Here is a 6,000-nt window from a genome sequence, read left to right as displayed (position 1 = left end):
CTGGGTTAAGGAGATGGCGGCCCTCTGCTCCAGCCCTATCCCTCTAAGATAGATCCTTGTCACCCACACATCCCTCCTGTTCCTTATGCCATGCATACCCTGACCCCTTCATGATGTATTTTTCTCTCCCATGACACACCCACCCTTCCACAATCATGGCCTCCAAATAAATCCACCCCTTCATGGTACCTCACTTCCCATAACCCATCCACACCCGAGATATGCCCCTCCTCAATAGCATGCCCACCTTACCCTCTGACTCCTCTTGGGCACTGGCTGAGGTCCCTGTATTGTCAACTGCTTGGGAACTGATCTAGAAAAGATATAGCCATCATCACTGGCATCCGAGAGAATGAATGGTAGATTTCCCTAATTAGCCCTTCCAAACCTCCATCATCATCTCCCACAGTGAGGAACATAGAGTAGGAGCTTTCTAAGAGGTAGTCCCTGCCTCAGGAAGTGGGAGGAGTAAAATAGTCTACAAACTAAGAACCAGGGCTCAAAAGTGTTTGGATGACAGCTAGAAAACCCAGAGCTTGAATGCCTACGGATGTGACCAGGGGACCTTGCAGTCCTCCAGCACTGAGGCTCTAAGTGTCTATGCTGAGGTCTGGGACAGCATCTTCTCTGCAGAGATGGCAGCAGAACCCAGAGGGAGCTGTGATTTCCAAGCCAAGTGGGGACAAACTAAATCTCCAAGACTCAGGTGCCGTCTGCAGACAGAGAATCGTGCTGTTTGGACTCTTTCCGTTTCCTCCCTGGATTTTTTTTTCCAGATCCTCAACCCCTGCACACTTCTGTGAGAGGCTGCCCCACAGGGTCCTCCTCCTAGAAGTCACACCAGCCCTTGGGGTTAGGGTTGGGTAGAAACTGAACTCACATTCTAGACTATGCTGTTAAACTGGAGATCTTAAAAGTAGGGCTGTTCTCTTGCTTTCCAGGAGATAAAGTGCCTGGAGAAGGGCTAGCAGCATGACCAGGGGCAGGCTTTCAAGGAGCAGGCAGCTCCTGGGCATCTTAGGCAGGTCTCTGGAAGCTTTGTAAATTCTCACCACAGAGTGAAAACCTTTTCAGGCTGCTGACTCTTTTACACCAGCTTGGCACATCCTATTTCCCCAAGAACACTACTAAGCATCTAAGAAACCCCACCTTGGCTTGTCAGAATTATAGAGCTGGAAGGGACATGAATGATGATGCAGTCCTTTCCATTTTAAAACGAGGAAGCGGAGGTGCAGAGATTAGCTGATGACGAGAAGATGATGATGAAGGTGATGGTGATGGGGATGAAGGTGATAATGATGGCCATAGTGGAGATAATAGTGATAGTGGTGATAATGGTGATGGTAGTGAGGGTGATGATGGTGGTGATGAAGGTGATAATGATGGCCATAGTTGAGATAATGGTAGTGATGGTGGTGACGAAGGGCTAGAGATGCTCAGTTCCCGACACTATGATCTCCGTTCTAGGTATGAGAATTCCTGGGGTCCTGTGAGCTAGCTGGAACACACAGGACACTTTCCTTATTCCCATGGGGGCTTTTACTTCACTTGTCTTTTGGTTGGGGCAATGAGACTGGCAGGTGGCCTGGCTTAGTTCAGAGAAACCTGGGTACCAGGAGGCCCTGCCAGAGCATCGATCCCTGTAAAGTGCTCTCTGCTCCTCTCACTGCCTCAAACTCAGGAGACATATTTGCAGTTGATTGGCTTGTTAATGACAGTTGTGTGAGTTCCACTTCCTGAGACCAACTTCACTTCCAAGGAAAGGAAGACAGAGTAGGTCACCAATGAGAGGCACAAGAGAAGACCCAGGGCTGGCATTGTTGGGGTCCACTGGGACCTTCTGTTTCGTGAGCGGAAGTCCTGGTCTGCCCATGTGTACACAGCCACAGCAGCCTGGGTCCTGACGCTGCCACATGTTTCCTGGTCACTCAGTCCCTTGCTATCTCTGAGCATTTCTTCGTCTGTGAAAGAGGAACTCTGAGATTCACCCAATAGGACTATATCAGTGTTTGTGCCTCATTCATGGATGGTAATGGCTGGTGCATAGGAAAGGAAAGCAAAAAAAAGGCAAGTGTCTTTGAGATGTGCGAGGTCTGGTGGGCGCCTTTCAAACAGGTCCCTCCACACACAAGGACACTGACCTCAACCACCACACCCCTTTGCCTTGGGGCTGGTGGGCCGGGAGCTTCTTGGGCCCTCCCACTAGATCCCCCCTTCCTGAGGAATGAAAGAAGCCTGATAACCCAGAAAGGCGAACGCAGTTTGGAAATGGCGTGTGTGGGGTGGAGCCAGGCTGGTACACAAGGCCTGGTTATTGAGTCCAGGGTGGGACCCAACCCCTGTGGAGTCACATCATCCATCTCTGCCACCAGGCCAAGATTGCACAGATCCATCCATCATTGCACCCACAGGCCTGCCTTTCCCTTCTCCAAACCCATTTGTGCGTCCGCACGGTAAAGAACTCTGGGAGGAGGAGGGAGGAGCGGACAGTACTCTTCTCTCCCGGGGCTAACCAACCCACCCGCTTCCCAGAGGGTCAGGAGAGCTCCAGGTGGGTATTCATGTTGGTCCTACATGACCTGTGGCTAACAAGATACAATTTGTGTGTATTAGTCAGAGCAGGTACGATTTTCTGCCCTTCCCATCCTGCTTGGTCCACGTCTCCTGTCTCCACATGTTGAAGAGCCACTCACGAGAAAGCGTCGTTTAACAGCCTGTTGCCTTTCAATGTCTGAACATTAAAGCACTGTAGGGAATCCTGCTTCGTTTTCTCTTTGGAGAAATTGCTTTGTGGGGGGTAGCTCTCCAGACGCGCAACAACCCCACAAATGTGTTGTGATTGTGTTGTGTGTGTTGTGTGTGTTGTGTGTGTGTGTTGCTTGTGCGTGAGTGCACATGTTCACAGGCTTCTGAGCCTGATCACAGAGCACTCCCGTTCAACGCGTTATGACATGACAGTTTCCTACATCTTTGCAGTGTTGTAATGGTTGGCCATGTGAAAGCCATCCTGCCGTGTCTCATGGCAGAAGGTGAGGCACCGGTGTTTAGCGCTGGCCTTGCCCCGCATGCTGGTGCCACGGAGCACTTTTTCCGTTTCCAGGCTGTTAGGGGCTCTCCAGGCACCGCTCCGCTCTTATCACTTCTTGTCTTCCAGGGTGTTTAGGAACAGGAAGCCCCCCGCCAGCCCCCCACCCTTGGGTTTCTTTGCAGTTAATCCTTGTTATACAGGGACTGCAAATATTTTCTTCCCCGGATGACACATATTTTAACTTTGGATCAGAGGTCACTCGGAGAGTCTCCAGCGGGACTCAATGGCCAGGGCAATCTGCCTCCAGGCTGTTTAACTCCGAGTTTCCCCTGGTAAACTTCAACCTGCAAAAATCCCAAACAGCCACCTCTCAGGGCGGGCATGCTGGTCCCGAGAGCAGCCACTGTCACACCCAGCCCCTCTTTGGCCTCTGCTTAGAGAATGCATTTGCCAGAGGGCGCCTGAACTTGGGACTGCCTTGTAGGGCCACATAGCAAGCAGGCTGGAGGCCTGGACTTGTCTGACCCCCAGATTGTGAGCCAGTTGAGATTCGTCTCACTCAGCTTCTTCCCATCCAGCCTTGGACTGAGCCCTGCCTCCAATGGGCTATTCAGATTCCCAATGTGTCCACTATCTTATCGGCTGTGGAAATTAGAAATAGAATATTGGCTCCCCCACCTTTACCCATATAGCGCAAACGGCAATGGAGCCCTTCCTGCTGCCATAGCTGGGACGCACGTGAGAGACAGATACTGCGTAGCTTCACCCGAGGCAGAGCCTGGACGATGACACTTCTGCCCTGCTCCCGACTTATTTATTTCATACACATTCAAGCACTGCATTGTATGTGGGATGGGGTGGGGTTACTGCGCAGCACTGGGGCCAGCAATTGTGCTGAGGAACCTCATCAGCTTGTCACGTGGAAACCTGGGAGGTGGGCGAGAAGACAGCATCACGAAGGAAGGATGCTAATAGGCTTACAGGAATTCCACAGTCTCCTCCTGTCTGGGGTCTCGGGGTTGGCTGGGTGTTTTGTGTGCAGCATGCAGCCCATGCACACACCCACACGTGCCTGTCCTTGCCATCCTCACCTCCAGAACGGTCTTATATGCCGTCTCCTGCCCTCTCTGGAGCAGCAGAGGGCACAGGCCAGCTGGATCTCTGAGAGACCAGGCCCTAGAGGTTCATGGGAAAAGGCCATTTACAGTTCCAGGGCAATGAACCAGGAGGCTTAATTTTAACCGCGAGAGCCAGACTGACCTTGGTACTTGGACAAAGGGTTCAGCAGGAGATGATCCCCTAGATGGTACCTGGCCCTTCCAGAAGGCCAAGAGGGTTCTGAGATAACGCTCTCCCCTGGCTCTCCTACCTCCCCCCACTCCCTGCAGCTGCTTGGGAAGCATTCTCTCACCTCATCAAGTCCTCAGGAATCTTCCTCCAGCCCTGAGACTGCTCCCATCAGCCTCCATCGCCTGTGCTGCCCACACAAGACCTGGTTGTCCAGGGGCCAAGGGCAGGGTGGACATGCAGGGGAGAGCAGGTTGGGGGTTTGGGGGAAGGCTAGAATCTGGCAGGCTAGACCCCCAGGTGACTCCAGGGAAGGTGTTTCATGGCCTGGTTTCCACTTCAAGTGTGGTCCAAAGGGAAGGGAATGTGTATATATTGATGATGTCCTGCTGTATACAGAACCCTGGGCCCGGGAGCTTCCGGAACATCACACAGATTCTCCTGAGATGCGAGAAGAGAAGTAACTGTCCAGGGTTCCCAGAGCCCCAGCGAGGCCAGAGCCAAGGGTGACTCCTTCAAACGCTGGTTCTTCCATGGAAACTGACCCATGCACGGCAAGGGAGGAGCCCCAGTTAAGATGAGGCTGAGCTCAGGCCCTGGGAGTTCTGGGGCCGGTCCCTACCCAGGTTCTTTCTGTGTTATCTGCTTTCTCCCAGGACACTAGCTGAAGAAGGCTCTGCAGAGTCGGGGAGAGGCTCAGCCCACCCATCGGGGTCCCAGCCAGGAAGACTGGCAGGACCTCACCTTCAGATCTTGGTTTGTTCATCACAGAGTGAGAAGGGATGGCAGCCCACACCCGAGGGCTGAGAAGTGACCTGAGACACTGTGACACACAGGTAGCACTGTGGGCCTGGGGACTGTCTTAGCATCCTTGTTTGGGAGCACAGCATCCTTGCTTCATGGAGGGTGAAGACAGAAGCCCTCCTTGGAGGGACCCTGTCTTGTTCCTGGATGCTTCTCTTTCAGGGTTAAGTGTGACCTCAGAAAGTAATAAAGTCGCCACCTTCACGACAGCCAGATACGTGCCTTGTGCGCCCACAAGTTTAACTCAAACAGGTGTGCTGGAGACTCTCCAGTGATGTCAGCAGAGTTGTGACTGTATGGAGCCTGGGATGGTGACCTCGTGAGAGGGACTCTTCAAGGACAGGACAGCTGGGACACCATCCAGCCGCAGAGCCCGCCAGGCTAGAGGCCTCAGCAGTGCCTGCCTCTCTCCTCCTTGCTTCCTGTCATTTTCCATGACCCCTCAGTTCCTGCTGACCTGAGTTTGCTTAACCTCTGTAAAAATATTTCCTGAGACCTCATTAGTCCTGGGGTGTACCCCTTTGCTCCCCATTTGTCACACGAATGTTATCCTCGGTGCCTATGGCTGAGTCCTACGGTGCTAGGCATTCGGCGTGCTGAGAGTCAAGGTCCCGACCCCACTTCCGGGGGGTACAGTGGTGAATCATAGTCTGGATGTCTTTCTGTATGCTGTCTGGATAAGTGAAGATGTCGAAGGCCAGACAGACAGCACAGGAAGGCCCTACAGACGGCAGTGCTGTGCGCCCAAATGCAGCTCCTTTGTAGGATGATTGCCTCTAAAGACACTATCCTGTGCTCTCACAGAAGTGTCTCGCGGCTGGCTAGGGAACAGGACCTCTCAGAGAGCGGTCAGTCTGGTTGGGAGAGTTCTTAAGAGTATA

This window comes from Peromyscus leucopus, unplaced genomic scaffold (assembly GCF_004664715.2).
Source record: "Peromyscus leucopus breed LL Stock unplaced genomic scaffold, UCI_PerLeu_2.1 scaffold_242, whole genome shotgun sequence".
NCBI lineage: Eukaryota > Metazoa > Chordata > Mammalia > Rodentia > Cricetidae > Peromyscus > Peromyscus leucopus.
Note: the sequence above shows the minus strand (reverse complement) of the source record.